This window comes from Choristoneura fumiferana, chromosome 2 (genome assembly GCF_025370935.1).
Source record: "Choristoneura fumiferana chromosome 2, NRCan_CFum_1, whole genome shotgun sequence".
Lineage (NCBI taxonomy): Eukaryota > Metazoa > Arthropoda > Insecta > Lepidoptera > Tortricidae > Choristoneura > Choristoneura fumiferana.
The window spans coordinates 16,091,823-16,111,939 of record NC_133473.1 but is presented as its reverse complement, the minus strand read 5'-3'; positions in this window follow the sequence as shown (position 1 = coordinate 16,111,939).

The following is a 20,117-nucleotide window of genomic DNA, read 5'->3' as shown; positions in this document are numbered from 1 at the left end:
GCGCATCTCTGGTGGAAACGCTGCTTAAAGGTCACAGCTCATTACAGCCACCCGGTATCCGACCAGCACCGCCTCGCCTCGAGCGATTAGTATTCCTCATACTCGTAATAATATGGATTTCTATGGGGTATACGCTCACTACATCAACTCCGTAGCGACACCGGATCGCCTCACTGCGAGGTTGCCACGCGCGGACGGCGAGTGGATCACTCGGTGACAGCCCGCTGCTCGCCACCATAGTGAATACTGGAAAATTCGTGGACCACGCTAGGTCCACTTGTTGTCAACGCGGCGTCCACCCGTGGACCACCTGTCGACAACGAGTGGACGCTAAAAGTTGAGGCGGTGCTGGTCGGGTGCCGGGTGGCTCTAATGAGCTGTGACCTTAGGACAGGAAAAATCGTAACAGCGCGAAGTAGAATTTCAATGTCGGGGTACAGACAACGCCATCTATCGGCAAATTGGGTGAATTGGCTCTTAAGGCGACTCAACCCCAAAATAGTAGATTGTACAACAAGAGCATAAAACAAGCCATTTTACCCAAGACGTTCATATAGGCACCCGAGCCGTTACGGCGAGGCTGGACAGCTACGTCGGGGGGAAAATGGGTTTAATGCTCGAGTTTTACACTCTACTTTACACTTAGATTGCGAGGAAATGAAATAGCAACAGTGGAAACAATTGTTCACTTTCTATGTACCTTTTATTTTTCATGTATTGCTATATAATTATACATTTTAGTTTTATTGATTTTTTTGATTGAATTTACATAAAATAAAAAATATTAAAAAAATATTTAGATACTTTTTTGTTTGTGGCTGTTGACACCTGATTACCTTGGTCTTGGTCTTGGACGAAGATTTTACTTTATATGCATTAGAGCATAAACAATAATTTTATGTCGCCTAGATCCAGCATAAAGACAAACTTTACAAACATGAGAAGTGAAAAAACATTTTTTTTGAGAAATAAATAGTTCACTGCACAAGCGAACTTTTCGGCAATCGTCTAAAAACACGGCTACTCTCAGTTAAAAACAAAATTATCACACCTTTTCAAAAGTTATTTTCTTCACAAACCTCTGAAATCCGCAGTAAAAAAAATCAGAAAAAGCTAAAAATAAATTCGGATTGAACTGCAAAACATAAAGTGTCCAAGCTTTAGAGCCGCCAGGGGCGCAGGTGGGCGCTGCTCCGAACTCAATTTGCACCGCTTCGATTGTTACAGGGCGCAATCAATTTTAATATGCGCCCGATATCGCCGCTGCAACCGACACTTCGGCCAGGATGTTGGAATGAATAGAATTAAATTATATAAAAACTTTTTTGTGCTTCCAAAATAATAGTTTAGTTTAGTTTATTTATTCATTGAATATATTTTACTTATTTATACATCATAAATTACAAAAATGTCAAGTTACAAGTATTTATGGATTCCCAAATAAGGAATAATAAAGAGTGGAATGCCATGCCCTGCCAGCGTCTATCTTCAAATCTAGAGTGAATGGGCAGTTATTGGGCAAGCGTGCTCCATCTTAGCTTACCATCAGGCGTGATTGTGATCAAACGCTGGCTATTCATATAAAAAAATGATACCGTTTGGTATCATTTTTATATGAATTATTATTATTATTAGGTAATATTACTAATTACATCATGGTTTTCATTGACATTAAGTTAAAACACCCATGCCAAATTTTATGACTTTAAACCCAGCGGTTATTAGTGCGAGATTTTATCCCTATATCGTGGGAACATCGGGAAAAAAGTAGCCTATGTGTTATTCCAGACGTCCGGCTATCTACATACCAAATTTCATGACTCTAAGCCCAGCGGTTGTTATGTAAAGATTTTATCCTTATTCCGTGGGAATATTGGGATAAATAGTATTCTATGTTTTAATCCCGGTTGATAGCTAGTGGTGGACTGTATGGGAAGTAATGGGAAGATTGATGGAAACACGGGTTAAATGATAGGTTATTTAATAATAAAAGCACAATTTTATATATTGGAACCGACAGATCGGGCAAACAAATCGCAACTGACCATGATCGTAAAAACATATTAAAAAAGCAAGTGTCAAAAAGTATAGTTATAAAAAAGGTCACACCGCAGCCAGTCGCCAACACCGGTTATAAACTAACTTTTTGCCAATTTTCACCCAATTCCGTCCATCCGTTGCATCGTGAAGAAGTAACAAATATACTCACTCACTCACAAACTCACACTCACTCACTCACAAACTTTCACATTTATAATATTAAGTAGGATTCTTTTTTTTATATGAATAGTAAGCGAAGCGCATGTGAAGCATGTGATGTGTGTGTGAGCGTATGTGAAGAGTTCAAATACGTGAACGACAACTAAAATTTACTTTTGGGGGACTAAAGTCAGATACCAGTTTAATAACTGGTTGTTGATTATTATCCATTATTTTATTTGTATATGGGTACATTTGACGATACTTTTGTGAATTTGTACCTGACATATTGGCAGGACGCCTATATACTAACGAAAAGGCGACCTGGCACTACCTGGCAGACCTAGACGGCGATGGCGGGATGAACGGGACTAAGATTGAAGGACTGCCCCTTATATGCAGGGGACAGAGAGCAGCGGAAGTATCGGGGGGAGGCCTTTGCTCAGCAGTGGGACAGAATTGGTTAACAATAGTAATAATAATGACCGTATTTTTTCCCAATCTGATAATTATCCTACTTATATTATAAATGCGACAGTTTGTGTATGTGTGTGTGTGTGTGTGTGCGTGCGTGCGTGCGTGCGTGCTTGCGTGCGTGCGTGTGTGTGTGCATGTGTGTTTATTTGTTACTCCTTCACAATAAAACGATGAAATTTGGTATGTAGATAGCCGGACATCTGGATATTCTGGATAGGGATAAAATCTCGAAATAAAAACCGCATAGAGAGATGGAATTTGACATGATCATTTTTAATGTAACGTTAATGAAAACCACGACTTAATTTTCGGAAATATCAAATACCGAAATATCAATTCAGCTGCTGGATCTAATGATTTACGTGTGCGAAACCGCGGGTGAACACTAATATCTACATAATATCTTATTAATATCTTATTATTATTGACAAACCAAACAGGCAGCAGGTGTTTGCAGGTGGTAGGACCAGGTGTTTGCAGTTGTGCAAGGTCCGCCCGGATTGCTACCACCATCTTGCTTGCTAATCCTGCCGTGAAATAGCAGTGCTTGCATTGTTGTGTTTCGGCGTGGAGAGTAAGACAGCCGGTGAAATTACTGGCACTTGAGGTATCCCATCTTAGGCCTCTAGGTTGGCAACGCATCTGCAATCCCCCTGGTGTTGCAGGTGTCTATGGGCGGTGGTAATCTCTTATCATCAGGTGACCCACTTGCTCGGTTGCCATCCAGTCGAATAAAAAAAAAAAAACAATCATTTGGTTGGTACTACTTAGACCAATTCTGTTTAAATACTCATTACTCCTAAACACCACACGAGGGAGTTACCGCATCGAACTAACCGCAATCTAGGTACAGTCGAGTTAAATTATAATGTAACGGATAACTCACGTCTTAAACCGAGTTTAGCTCGACATGTTTCGGGCTATTTCGTAGCCCTTCTTCTCAGGAACACCCAACTCGGCGGCTGCCGCAACACGCACACTACGCGCCACCGTTCTGCTCGCGCGATTGCCCGACGAAACAACCAGTCGAGTTCATAAACTTGTGAGCAAAAATTTGTTCAAAAATATCTGAACGCGCTTCTACGCCGTTAACAATAGAGTCGTGTTCAGATATTTTTGATCAAAATCTTGCTCACAAGTTTATGAACTCGACTGTACATTACACAGTCGCATTTGTATTACTTTGAGTTAAGTGAAATTTATTTGCCGAATGCATTGGTAATTCAACTGTAACAAATTGGTAATATCGGTTAAGACTGTTTTAATGTGGTAAAATGACCGTAATGTGTAAGAGTAACTTTTACCAGGGCTTCGTGATTGGTCCGTAGTTTTTTAAACTGTGAGCCGTGGTGGCCGAGTGGTTTAACCTATGGCCTCTCAAGCAGAGGATCGTGGGTTCAAACCCCAGCTCGCACCTCTGAGTTTTTCTAAATTCATGTGCGAACTTACATTTGAAATTTACCACGAGCTTTACGGTGAAGGAAAACATCGTGAGGAAACCTGCACAAACCTGGTGGTGTGAAGTTCCCAATCCGCACTGGGCCCAGTGGGCCCGCGTGGGAACTACGGCCCAAGCCCTCTCATTCTGAGAGGAAGCCTATGCCCAGCAGTGGGACGTATATAAGCTGGGATGATGATGATTCGACGACCGGTTAGTCTAGCGGTTAGGGAAACTAAATTTGAAGCTTGAGGTCCCGAGTTCAATCTTCGATTGAGGGTTGATTATTATATATTATTATAGCCAGATGGGCGTCTCACACTATTAGCTGACGACGTGTGAATTAAATCCTTTTTTTAGTACTCCTGTAATTAACCATTCCACTTTTTCTTTAAACGGGAGAGAAAAAATGTTAAACTTTCATAAATAGGTGTAGTCGAATGAGTCCCAGCGAATGTTATCAAAGCACATTGTCAGCAGTATTTTTTATTCCAACTATGGCGTTAACCAGACTTTATCCCGCTAAATATGAATGTTTATGGTGCCAATAGCGCTTGTTGGTCCCATAAAGTAAATTTCCAACTGTCCCGACCGTAAGCCCTTTCTCTTTTTTAGAGCTGCATTCTATTTTTATGCAGCTACTAAAAAGTAAGCGGAGTTTTAAGTCGTAACGGGAGAACTGGAAGTAACTAACTAGTCTTAAGAGCGGAACAACTTTGTTCAGATTATTTGAAAAGGCTTATTTTTACCAGTTAACAGATTTCCATGAACATGTGCCTGATTGTACGTTAATAGCTCATATAACGTCACTACTTTGAAGAAATCTCGTATGTGAAATCAAAACGTCCGCAAAATTGACCCTTGAAATAATGTTCATAAAGTTCACTCAGAAAATAACAACAACAACACACAAACATTTCAATCTGTCAATGTAGTTAGTTTATTTTCATATCAAATTGGAGCTCCATTATTTATAAATATCAATCTCAATGCGATCCATAAACATTTTTACCAGTAGCAATAAACCCGAGTTATTTTTGTGGAACGTGCGAACAAGACCAAAAATGGCCGGTTGTAAATTTAAACTACAGCACCTAATTAACTATCGAATTAATGAACTATTTGAAAGGGGACAAAAAAGTTTCTGTTGATATATCTCGCGACTGGTTATTAGTTAGTTATCGACATGGTGTGATATGATCGCTGTTTTTTATCAGTCGATAAACAAACACGACTTACTCGTCGATTGGTGTGATTGATATCGATACAATGTCACATTTAAACACACTGTAATGTTTAGTGTAAATTATGTAGCTTATTTTTGAAATTAATTAGACTATTTTACTTCTTTTGTTTTGTTACAGCTTAAGAAATTGGCTGAGAATAAATTTGATATCAAGAGATGCTTATCATGAATTAATGAAAAATAAAATGGTGTAGCTGCAATTAAACAGAATATTTTATTTTAATTTGCAGATTACGGCGAATTATTTTCAAGAAGATTTGGGACATTTCTAACGAGTAAAGCTGATACCTTACAGATAGCCAACAACAACTGTCTATTATTAATAGGTAGGCTGGTATGTTCTACTTTCGTAGATTATTTATGTCTTAACTATTTAACTATCTATGTTACACTTGTACCATGGTACCTAGTCACCATGCTCAATTGTAGATATAGGTAGTGCACAGTGGCACAGTACAATGGCATCGTAGATGGGACAAAATAACTTATTTGCTTTACTAAATATAATAAAAATTGTTAACTGACTTCGTTAAATAAATTAGAATGGTGCAATATTTGAATTGTATACTTTTGCAAGATTTCTACTGATTTCTAATGATTTGCCTAGTTTTTTCATAATTAACATAAAATAACCATAAGTCACAAGAATTGCGCTTGAATACATATCGTCACTACTTTAAAAAAATCTCGTATCTCAAATCCATACGTCAACAAAATCAACCCTTCAAATAATGTGCATAAGTTCACTCGGAAAAACTATCATAAGGTACGAGTTTTTTAAAAAGTAGTGACGATATGTGCAGCTTAAATAATTATACTCGTATTGACGATTAAAAATGTTTTTTTTTTCGTGCTCTGAACAGACTTATTTAAACCGGAAAGTAATTCAAGTAGATACCTACAGTATTTCCTCGTGAATCGCCTGAGGCTTTTATTTGTTTCCATTAAAATTATAATTCAACTTCACACAACTACGGGAACTTTTCCTTTAACACCTCTCTACTCTGCCGCATATTACACAGTTCATCTGAAACTGTATGCATTATTCAAAGCATTTGCCCGGACTTGTTATCTTTGCACTCAAAACTTTGAATAAACTACTCGAGTAGAAGTTGTGAAAATATAGGTGAGGTAAGTCGGGATCGACAACAGCCCGCGGAAACTTGGATTTCACTTGTCACGTATCATACGTCGCTTGAACACGATGTGGTGGAGTACCGTGATGTCATCACGTACCGGAAGTAGCACCAAGTTTAAGCTTTAGCTCTGAATGTACAAGTATTATAGTTACCAATGTAACTGCCATTTTAATAACATTCAAATATAACGACGTTAATAAAAGTATCATGAAGCTATTTTTTTTTAATAGTGGCGTTGGTGAAATGTGAATAAAATATATTCCTGGACCTGAAAAAGAAGTAGGTGTTTGTTTTGAAATGACAAACACAAACTAGTAAAGTGCAGTGCAGGTGGTAGGACCTTGTGCAAGGTCCGCCCGGATTGCTACCACCATCTTGCTCGCTAATCCTGCCGTGAAACAGCAGTGCTTGCACTGTTGTGTTTCGGCGTGGAGAGTAAGACAGCCGGTGAAATTACTGGCACTTGAGGTATCCCATCTTAGGCCTCTAGGTTGGCAACGCATCTGCAATATCCCTGGTGTTGCAGATGTTTATGGGCGGTGGTGATCTCTTACCATCAGGAGACCCACTTGCTCGTTTGCCATCCAGTCGAATAAAAAAAAGTAAAATGGTGCATCATTGTAAGTACCGGGACGACCGAGCTTCGCTCGGGCTAAAACTACTTAGATAACGCGTATTTTTCCATAGAGAGGTTTGCCTTTATCGAAATCATTAAAACCGTTGCTGATATTCTCTAAATATACAATATAGAAATTACTCACTTAAAGGTCATAAGTTGATCAAAAATACTGACTGATTGACTATGAATAAAAAAAAATAATGGCTACTTTGTAATCCGTTAAAATGGCGTCAAAATAAAGGCACTCTTATCTAATCTGATAATAAAAATTAAGTTGTTTGATAAGGTAATAAATATACCAAAGTTTTGATGAAAAGGGTTAGGCAAGTTATGATCATAACGTAACTCATAATATTTTGTATTGATTGTAACATAAAAATAAATGTTAGTTTAGTTAATGTATAGCAATTCAATGTGTAAGTTAATCAAACTATAAATATCAATATATAGTATATGATATATATAAATCTGATATTTTATAAGATACGGCTTTTATATTGAATAGGTACTGTACAGATATGATTGATGTTATTATTAGTAACGGTTATTAGTTAACTTACTACAAGAATCTAGTGTAGATGATTGATTAATAGATTCGATTGAATAGCTTTATAATAATCGATTATTTCTTACTCAAGTTCATGAATAAATTTCAAAGAATACAACTTTGTGCGTTGCATCGCACAATATGCAATTAAATTTAATAAATAAAAGGCTACTGTGACGAAAATATTTCAACTTTGTATCCATTGTTAGCATTAACACATTTTTACTCAACGCCAAAAGTCTCATCATTGCTTTTGCTTCAACAATAACTAATTTGTCATTTTCTCTGAAGGTACTTTATATAATTATCTGAGGTAAAATGGATGTGAACTGCGGTTAGTAGGTCATACCTTCGTAAGTTAAGTATGATATAAAAATCTGATTTCATTTGTTACGAAGTTAGTTCGTTCATTTGTTTTGAATGCATCCAAATTACCTGGGAGCCCTTGTACGCTATACCTCTAAGGTGAACTACTAAAATTGTATTGTTTATGATTACACGAAACATACATTAGGAGAACAAAGTTGTCTATCAATCAAAGTTCTCTCAAACGCATTTGCAATTGATTAGCGGCTATAATAATATCGGATCGTAACATATATATATTTTCTTGGGAACCTCGGTTTCAAATTGCTTAAGGACTTATTACCTCTTACCTTTATTTTTTATAAATTTAATGAAATATTAAAAAAAGAATGGTACCATTTCACGTATTAATCTTTCACTATATCATGATGATTGCAGTGTTTGGTCGTTGAATAGCGCCACTTATATATCTCTAGCATAATACTATAGAGGTATAGCTGATTCGGGTTATTCCCACCTGTTACCACAAATTTTTACCAGTGGTAACAGCTGGGATTTTTTTTCCATCTTTTACCACTAAAGTACTCAGTGGTAACTCCTGCGAAAAAAATCCTAGTAGTTACCACTAAAGCAATTGGTGGTAACTACTGGGATTTTTTTTCCAGTAATTTCCACCAATTACTTTAGTGGTAACAGATTGGAAAAATATTCGCGATAAGATAAAATAACTCCATAAATATTGAAAAGAATAGAACCTTTTTCAATATGTTGACAATAAACTACTAAAAATTAAAATGAATGTGGTGGTAACTAATTTGATTTTTCCCATCTCATACCCACTAAATAAATTGGTGGTAACTATTGGGAAAAAACATCCCAGTTGTTACCACCAATAAATTGCTCTATTATATTTGGTTTATTATACAGTGTGTTTCTTATAATTGGTACAATAAATTAAGTAAAAGTTAAGATTGGTTTTTTAGAATCTTATTGTAAGTATTTTTTATTTCAATTCCAAATTTTTGTAAAAATAAGACCAGCGCTGGGATCTATATTTCAGTTTGTATTTTCGATGTGGGTTTTACGGGATGACCGTAAAAGTAACAAAAATTTGCAATTGAAATAAGAAATACAAAAATATTCCAAAAAAAACAATCTTAATTTGATTGCTTAATAACGACATCTCTTGTCCGGATGAGCGGTTAGTTCCAATGGTGTGCTGAAAGTTTCTCGATGAGGGCTACATCATAGATGTCACTAGTGTCGCTGCTTAAGTGACTAAATAAGAAAATAAACAAGCTGAGCTATGTGGTGCATAGGAGAAATTCATGTCAATACCACTGTCCAGCGGTGGTGTAGCGGTATAGCACGTGGCACGGAATGCCAAGGACCTGGGTTCGATTCCCAGCGCTGATCTTATTTTTCTGGTTTTTCTATTCATTTATTTTTTGTTTGTATTTTCGATAAGTAAAAGGTATTTATTGCTCTCAATAAATCTGTCCAAATGGTTTTAATTTAATTCGTGGGAAAAAAATCTAACAAAGTTAATCACACCACCAATGTACAGCAAACACACGGTAAAACAAAAACGAAACGCCCAACGACTGGCTGGTGACCATATCGCGATTTTAAGGGCCTATGCACACCGCGTTCTTTAAACGCACTATCGACGCGCGTTTGTATCGATATAGACGCTATACGCACGCGAGTTGTATGACTGCTCTATGAATAGTAAAAGGCGCTGAGCAATAGCTGTAATGACTGTGAACTAAACTTTAACAGCTGCATAAAAAATATTAATTTAATTTATTGTTTCTATTGCAGACAGCACCTTGGTATACAGTACGTGCACAGATATAGATTACACTAGATAACGCAAACACCTCAATCTGTATGAAAACCAACCGTGTCACTTTTTTATATTTTTTCTGTGACGGCTCAAGAGCAAATTAGCGATGTGAATTCCCCGATGTCCGCGCAAAATCGATTAAAATGCACCGCCTGCCCGCGCCGTGGGGCTCGATTCAGTCACTAGTCATGATTAGTCAGTTAGCGGTCAGTTTTTATATGGGGCCAACCCCAGCGTTTGGTCGGGGTTCGGACACGCGAAGTAGATGCATTTGCGTAATCTATTGTAATCTATATCTGTGAGTACGTGCTTAAGACTGCCGAGATCAATATTTTAGGCTTTCATGCTGCAGCAGATGGATACTGCGGCGAGATCATCGCCATGGACGCAACTAATTTCTAATTACAATCTGATTGAAGGCCTGCCTAAAGTGATAGTCGACAAAATAATTTATTTGACACATTTCGTTGCTCGAGTGTTTCTTTAATCAATAATTGGTTTTAATATAAACAATAGTTATATTAATCAGCAGGGCTACTACGAAACCCGAAATTTGAAGTTCGTGTCGTGCGGTCCTTCTGACACTTATACTATTTAATACGAGAGCGAGAGGGGCGGTACGATACGAACTTCGATTTTGGAGTTTCGTAGTAGCCCTGCGGATACGTTGCTTCTAGCTTTCATCAAGCGAGTAGGGTCTGTGAATTATTTTTATCCACATATGCATACTCACTAAAAAAAAACTGATACACTGGTATAATGTATTTGCTATGATTGATTAATAGTAGACTAGTGTAGTGTAAAATAAGAATGTGTTACTAGCCTCCAACGACAAAGGCCTTCACCGAGCATGCCAGAAAACGTTCATTATACTTCATTAAAGCCTTAATGTCGATTTACAACGTACTTATATCACCTATATTCATTTATGCATTATTATCGAACGGTTTTCCTGTAATTAAACAAATTCATAAGTAGCTGATAAAAAAGTTCGTAACACACTGTATAAATTTCAATGAACATTTTTAAAAGGAAAAAAAATCAGTCAGAATTACGTGCCTCTAAGCTAAGAGATCCTACCTCAAAATAATTAAAGCTCTTAAATGATGGATTTCAACTGTAATTGATTGATGAGGCTTTATCCATGAAATGTTTGCTTTTACTCGTTATTTTTACAGATACAGATATTTGCAAAAACTAAACAAAAATAATGTTCTTGTCAATATCAAATAAGGACCCAACCTCGTAAAGCTTGATCAATAAACTAATCTTAATGCTCCTGTGACCAATATCGTAAACGCATAATCAAACTGGCCACACCCCGAACTCGGCACATAAATTAAGCTACTTTTTGCTGGCATTGTTACTTTGGGCCTTAGTATTTAGTGGAATAGTTTCACAACTGGCCCTCATGCACCTACCTTATAGGCTACTCCCGGGTTTATTATACATATAAATTTATTGTGCTTATTGGCGTGCTATCGAGATATAAATGAGTTGGTAAGCCCATTAACCGCATAGCTGATAATTGATAGCGGGCGGCTGATGTCAGTGTTTATTTGTTTAGTTTTTATTTCAATTCATAGCAACGTGTTTTTCGGTCGCTACGCATATGATATTTTTTGATTAAAAACATTAATCCTCATTGACAATTATTTGGCTTGAACTGTAATTTCCTGTGCCAATATTCGTCCTGGTTGCACGGAATAAAAATCTAATTTGCAGGGGCTCTCCTTTACAACCTAAAATAACATTTTTCCTAGAATCTATCAAAATCTTAAAAGTTTTTTTAATAAAACAAAATGGCCTCATGCTGCTAGCGCAAGTTCGCCAGGAACTTCAGATCTACTCAAAGACTGATGAGCAGAAAGCAAAGAGCGCTGCTTTCTTTCTTACTTCCGTGTCGATGAACGATTTCCTATAAAAAAGTAGTAAAAAAGAAAAAGAAAGAAATTGCCTCCAAAGGTGAATCTCAATAAAGGCTTGACTCAGTTTTAGCGGCTCCGCGCATATAACGAGGGAGGAACTTTTGAAAGGGGTGAAGTAGAAACGGTACTGAATTCAGGAATACAACGAAAAGGTGGTACCTGAATGCGAATAAATTGGAATTGATAAAATCGACGGCAAAATGGGAAACTACGCTTTCAATCAGGTACATTTTGTCAGAAATAGAGTTTTTATGTACTTACTTATCCAAATCAACCGATATTACACAGGTTTTATCCTTTTCGCAAGTTAATGGAATATTATAGCTTATTTTGTCTATTTCTCTTATTTTTTCTTTATGTTTTGGTATTCAAATACAAATACAAAATCATTTATTTGTTCAAAACAGGTAACTACAGTACAGAGTACATGGGGTGTGAAAAAAAGATTTCTTGCTCTATGTTGCGCCGCAAGGCATACAAATTGTAGACTTAGATTGTTGATTGTAGTCTTAGTTTGTAGTATTGTAGTTGTTAAAGTCGTATTTATTTAATTGTCTGACGGGTCAGTCTTGCGTAGTCATTAGGACTAAGTTACATCACTCAAAGACGCGCTTAACCAGCAAACCTGTTATAATTAAAAAAACAGAGCATTTTTCAGAGGTATCTCGCTTTAATTAAGAATACTTTTTCCCTTTCTCCTGAAAGAGTTTCGTTCAGCTTAATTACGGTTAATTCTCCCTCCCCTTGTCATCTATTCTGTCTCAAGGCGTAGTAGCTCGCTTTGTAAGTAGCTCTGTAATGATGGGTTTAAAGGACATGTAACATTATTTTTTAGTAGGGCAATTGGGCGTGGTAATATTGCCGCAAAAACAAATGAAGGCACATCTGAAATATTTAAAAGGTGCAACTATTTTGGAACAGGGTTGTTGACCATTTTATGCGGGGGATTATCATAGCTAAGCAAACGCTTCGCATACTAAACGAGTTAATTAGTTCAGAAAGTTTAGTACTACAAGAGCCGTGAGCGTAAACGAGCAATTCTTAGTTCCATTAAGTTCATTTAACTAACTGCACTTTATACAATACTGTAGAAAGCGATTGTATGCATATATCGCACGTTTCGTTATGCTTTGAAATGGTAGGTATAAGTAGATTATGTGCAATGCAGTGTGTTATCACTTTATAAGCGACCTGAATCTACTTATGATAACTAGGTTCAATCAGAGCCATAAGTATGAATAATAAAACTTCATTTTATTGGCACTCAGCACCTAATACCCATTCGTATCTTATCTACCTCTCATTATTAACTTGGCAGTTAAACTAAATTTAAGTAAAAGTTTTAATAAAAATCGAAGACTTTTTTACTTACTTTATCTTCACTTGAGCTGAAGTTCTACTAATATTATGAAATAAACGAGAAAGTTTTTTCAAAATCTTTGTAACTTAAACATGCAATAAAATTTTGTATGAAGATATAGTGTAAGTCCTGAGGAACGACATAGGATAGTTTTTATCCTGAAAAGTTGCATAGTTCTGATAGCGATAAACAATTTCTTCATATACGAAATCGCAGACATCAGCTATTTTTTTGTATTATGTCATTTATGTCTTGTATTATGAGAGGGAGGCAAACGAGCAAGCGGGTCGGGAGCTAATAGTGATTATAGTTCATTATAATTATATTCTCACCAATATAGTAGGCACCCAAAAGTACAAAAAACCGCGGGCGTCTAAATATGTCGTTTAACTGTAGGTAAGTGTAACGACCGGTCAAGTGTGATTCAAGCTCGATCACCGAAGAATCCATACAGTCAGATGCAAAAAATACTATAGGTACCTTTACACCACAACACAAAAGAAAATCAAACCGATTATACTTCGTTTTTAGGGTTCCGTACCCAAAGGGAGCCAACGGGACCCTATTACTGAGACTCCGCTGTCTGTCTGTATGTCTGTCTGTCTATCTGTCCGTCCGTCCGTTTGTCACAGGGCTCTATGTCTTAAGCCGTAAAAGTTAGACACTTGAAATTTTCACAGATTATGTATTACTGTGGCCGCTATAACAACAAATACTAAAAATAAAATAAAGTTACAAATTAAAGGGGGTCGTCATACAAGAAAAGTGTTTTTTTTTTTCATTTTAGCATTAGAAGAAAATAGGGTAAACAAACTTGACGAGTCTTTTTATTGAATAACGTTTTTAAAAAAACAGTAACTATGACTTATGTTACCAAAATAATGTAAATGATCATTATAACCTTGCTAATTGTTACATATTTGCTGTGACTTATTTTTCAAAAGTGTTTTTCAATAAAAAGACACGTCAAGATCGCTCACTTTCTTTCTAATGCTAAAAAAAACGAAGTATAGGTACCTGTTTAAGTTCGTAGAGTACAGTCGCTGATATTATGACATGCAAACGATTATCAACTTTAGGGTGGTAGACCACATATTTGGTTGATGGTACCTATGTGCGTCTATTATAGTTTTTGAAAATATTACTCAAGATGGTCTGTAATATGTATACATACGAGGGGCGGCTGAAAAGTTATAAGCCTAAGGTATTTTGAGGTTGCATATGTGTTAGCGGTACTGGCCACTAAAAAGACCATTTAAAAACTAAATAATTAAATGTCGTCTTTCTGGGTGACACTCTTTCCCGGCTCGGATAACACCGACATGGAAATATCGGTCCTGTTTTTTGTATACACGCCCATAGAAACTGACAGGAGCTTCTATGGGCGTGTACACGAAAAACAGGGTCGGTATTTCCATCTCGGTATTATACGGGCCGGGAAAGAGTGTCACCCGTGTTTCTTTTATTACATCTCGAGATATACAAGATCTGGCCACAAGCCACTGGCCACTGGCTGGATCTACAAGATAGAAAGATCTGGCCCTTAGCGATTATTTTCTATTCAGCAATTTGGATAACGATTTAAGGGGAAAGCGATTTGGCAGTGGAGAAGAAATGAAGGCGGCTGTACAGGAACATTTCGACAGCCAAAATAAAATTTATTTTTTAACGGTTTAAAAACATTATTAAAAAAAATGCATTAAATTAAAGGGAGATTATATTGAAAAATAAAAATAGAAAAAAAGTCTGTTTTTTTCTACTTTAGGCTTAGAACTTTAGAATTAGGTATTCTAAAAACATTTAAATGCTTAATCTTGGAATAATATTAGGTATAATTATAATGATTACCACTTAAAAATCTGAAAGCTATTTTTATTTAACTGGTAATATTTCCAGTGGACAGCGCGTAAATTCTAATAAAAATTCGCGAGATTCAACAGATAAGAATAATGTGCATGATACGCGATCACGATAATGAAATTGCAAGCGGTTGCGGGCGCCATAAGAAAAATGGTAAAATTTGTGGCGTTAAAAATAATATCGTTAAACATAAAGAAAAATGGGCGCCCTGTAGGACGGCCGGGCTCCTCTCCGAAATTGCAAGTCGTATATTACACAGGGAATTTTCAATTACGGCAATCCTGCGGTTTTTCATTCGTAATGTGACTTTAGGCATCGCTTCGAGTTGCCCATTCATAACTGCCACGCCACGGGCCGCGGCTGCACATCCCGCTCTATAGAACCGTACGCCCAGCAGAGTAATGCTCTTTGATAACGATTACCTACATGATAAATACATAAAAAAATGAGTACACATAAAATACATCGTAAAATTACTGAATTATCGCTTTTGGTACATTTTTCTAACACCATGAAACTTTTAAAACTAAGCACGCTAGAAATCGTAAAATATTGAAACAATTAGGCAAAATATTGATTGAGTTTTTTTTATGATGAATAAAGTGTTTTTTTTTCGTGAGTTTAGAAAATTATAATTTAAATAATACAGTCTTTGCCTACAATCGTACGCTCTGATTTGATTTTAATGTGAGTAAAGTTTATTTTATACGAGATCACTTAATAAAAACGCATAGGTGATAATTGCCCTAAGCCACATTGAACAAAACAGTACAGTAAGATTGGTTTTTTGGAATCTTTTTGTATTTTTTATTTTAATTCCAAATTTTTTGTTACTTTTATAACGGTCAGCCCGTAAAACCTATACCGAAAGCTGGGTTCGATTCCCAGCGCTGGTCTTATTTTTCTGGTTTTTCTGTGCATCTATATTTTCAGTTTGTATTTTCAAAACATAAGTACTATTTAAGTTTTCTTTACTTCAACCGTAAATTCATAATTTACCGACATGTACAACTACCATCATAGTTCAGCAAAATGCGCTCCGCGTCATATCTTCACGGTGCAGCGGAATTTTATCGTTATTGAAAATGAGCTTTTTAAACTCTAAAGCTTCCTATAAAAATTTATTGTAATGCAAATTGCATCTCTTTGTGCGAACTGAGATTCTGCAAGCGCCGTCGAATCCTTTTAGCAAACTACTTATGAAAATGTCTAAGCTTTCAATATTGAGACGCACAGAAAGCGTTTTTTTGCAAAATAAAAAGGTTGGTAATATTAGGGAAGGTACATTCCTTAATGCAGACTTATTTCAACTATACAACGTTTGACGGGATTAACAAACGACAGGCTTAAATTTAACATTTAAAGTTATTAATCATACCCAAAATAGCCTCTTCAGTTTCGTTTTTAACTTCCTGTGTTTCAAATTTTTTTTCTCTAAACTCTTTAAAATAATCTATTCCATAAACCAAGATCTTAAACCTATCCCGGTAAGATTTTCATTGCGATTTCATTTTTTCGCGTCATCATTTTAGGTTGGGAGGAAATTAAACTTCTTATCAAAGATAAGTCCCGCCTTTTTCATGGCAGCCCGGATTGACGTAGATTTTCCGATATAAATAGGAATATCACGCTGGATATCATAATCCCAATTAATTTTCATTTTGCCGCCAGGAAGTTTGCATTTTGTTGGCGTAACATTAAAAGCCGATAATTATGTTGTTATAATTGACACCTTAACTCTTATTAAATGTTATTATAACGGATAACTCACGTCTTAAACCGAGTTTAACTCGACATGTTTCGGGCTATTTCGTAGCCCTTCCTCTCAGGAGCACGCGAACCGGCGGCTGCCGCAACACGCACACTACGCGCCACCGCTCCACTCGCACGACTGTCCGACGAAACTAACACCGGCGCACAACTACCCGCATTCTTATCGTCATTTTTATTATCAATGTCTAATGTAGGGTAGCACACAACACTAACAACATCACTCCGTAAAGGCACGTTCACACCAACCGATGACGCAGCACGAGTATTTAATACTGTTTTCCAACTCGGGGGTACCGACCAATCGCAATCCCGGTTAAAATAAACTCGGTTTAAGACGTGAGTTATCCGTTATAATAACATTTAATATGAGTGAGTCTTACGGTACCTTAACTCTTGTTAAGAAATTGGAATCACGTTATGTTATAAAATACTGTTGTAAATGCACTCAACTCGTAAATTACACGCGTCTCATGTTTTTGGTTGAGTTTAAGCAGAGTTTTCAAATTGAACAGCAGTTACAACAAGACAACGGTGCGTTGCTTAATAGTTTTTTGTTCTATCAATGGTGTTAATTTATATCCCATTAGCTGTCACCTGCGACTCTGTTTACAAAGAATTCGTTTATCGCTATCCCGCTGGAACTGTGCAATTTTCTCGGATAAAAATTATCCTATTCCTCTGCAGGGTCTCATTAGTTCAGCGGTTTAAGCTTGAAGATGTAACAGAAAGACAGAATTAGTGAGGATCAAAATGAATTGAGGCCAAAGGAGTGAGACACTAGCCCGCTTCATGACCTCTGGTGGAGCTACCATAAAGCGGTCATCATGGGATAGGGGTAACCTGCAATGTTGGTCTAACACAGGCCGACCTTTTAAATTAAATTCCCCATTAATTTGATCAAATTAATTTCATTGCTTTAGTTTAGTTAAATTTTATTTGCTTAATTTAAACTAATTTGTAATTTAATTCAATTTGATTTGTTAAATTTAACTTAATTTTGATTGAATAATAATTTGTTGTGATTCAATTTAATTCATAACTGAATTTAATTTGTACTATTTATTTATTATTTGATTGTTGTAATATTAGTAAGGAAGCAGCCGTCTATCATTCAGTAGGAGAAAGTTACTATTTCGATGTATTTCATAACTTGAGTGATGTTGCGGAAAAAAATTTATCTCTGCTTATTATTATTTCGTTGGGAAAGAAGCGTGATTGTATGTGCCTAGGTATGGGAGTTGTTTTAAACTTTTAATATTCTTTATCCCTAAGCACATCAATTTGGTTTCGACAAAGGTGTTTTAATTAATACTAAAAAATGTATACGTGCCTCAATTTAAACAGACAAGCGTTAGCGGATAAACTGCATCATAAAATAACATAATTGCTGTTCTAAAGAAGCACCCTGAAAGTCACATTTAATCTTTTAAAAGTTCAAAGCGCCATTATTATGCAAGGAAATGTATTTCAAAAAGAAATCCACTGCGAGTGATATAACACCCGCACGTTTCTACTTCTTATGAAGGAGCTAATTACGAAAGCGGTAAATTTGAAAAGTGGAGGCAAAGAAATATTTCGACGTAATTAAGCCCTCTGAAATTCCTTTAAGCAAAAAGAATAAATAATATAAGCTACAGCAAAATTAACCTCGTGTTTTTGGAACGATTAAGGATTTTTGTCATTTGGGGTGGGCAAAATTTATGTTCTCTGCATCTGTCAGAATAAATGCAGAATAATTATTATTCGTTCAATTGGAATCGCACAGGTAAGTACTGTGTTATGTTTCATCTTTTTTTTCAAGAAACCTTAATATGAACCTTTTGATGTGATTTTTCGCCAATTTATTCATCCCAAATTAATTTCCCAACTGTTTCATATGTATAGACTCACGATTTTTTTAAACCGTAACTAGGTGCTTCAAGGTTGTTATAAAACTAATCAAACCTTACTTATAGGGCTCTAGAGGATAGTCCTGAAATATATCCTGAATAGTTTATAGTTTAAATTGGGAAATAAATAATTTGGGAAAAACATTTTCTGCAAAAAGCCCAGATCCCGTTTTCTGTTGATGTTCTAAATCTAAAGCAATCAAAGCTCAAAATCGCTATCTGTTTTGTAAAGCGTTTAAGAATGGTTTGCTGGCGCAGTAAGGACTAACACTTTCTGTCTAAAGAGAACTGTTCACTCATTATTGGTAAGGCTGATTTAATTTGATAATGATTTCTTTATCAAATCTTGTATTCTTGTGACTTCAAGGGCCTTTGCACATCGCGTTTTTTAAACGCGCCGACGACGCGCGTACGTATCAATAAAACGCGATACGCAAGCGAGTTATATGGCGCGTTTCGATGAATACCTTTCTTCTTCGTTCTCATCTTGTTGAATAATTAAAACAAAGAACTGTGTTGTAACTCTATAATGGAGAGCTAACTACAAGCCAAAGACTACAGCTACAAGCTGATAGCAAAAAGGAGTGGACATCGTCTATTAAGCTACCGCAAAATAAAGCTATATATTTAACCTCTCCAGTTTTTTACTAAGTAATTTTGCAAGTTGCGATCCACCTTTTTCTTGTTTCTTCCAGATTACTTACCCTTCAATAAATACAGAAAAACGATACAGTTCTTTGTACAGTTATTTACTTTATGTGGCTTGCTGGTATCGTTAATGGAATTAAAATGTAGGAGCCAAGTTGTAAATAAACGACGTCGCAAGTATTGAATAAATATTAAGTCCCTGCTAAAAAGTAGCTTGCCAATTACGAATACTTAGATGTGAAAACTTTGAAATGAATCTTTGAAATTAATTTGATATTAAATTTATGCATTTACTTGAAAACTACGGAAGAAAAAGTTATTGTTGAGAGTAAGCTCAAATATTCTGAACCGTGTTTGGTTTTCAGATATGCGCATTTTTTTTTTATTATGCTACATCGACACTGTGTAACCATAACTCAAGTAAAAATAGGAAACAAGGAGTCAAAAAACAAGATTATCTGGCAAGACATAAATAATGTAGCTTCAGTTAAAAACTTTTTATCGTTTCCCTTGAACTTTTTCCTTGTGCTTAATTACATTTTCATTTATCTTCCGTATCATCCGGCAGTCTGTTAAAACTGCGGCGATTTGCAAAACACGCTCCGCGAAGAATGGCTTGGCTTGTTTTCTTGCTACAGTAGCTACAATCTGCGCGAAACCTCTCACTCAGAGACCTTTCATTGTCAGCTGCGTTCTTTTATGTTAGTATTTGGTTGTGGAAAACCGTCCTAAGGAATCCTAACGCTTGCGATGCTAGTTAATCCTTACTGATACGAGTATTATAAATGCGAAAGTAAGTACTATGTTTGTTTGTAACCTAAAACCTACCGATCGTGGTG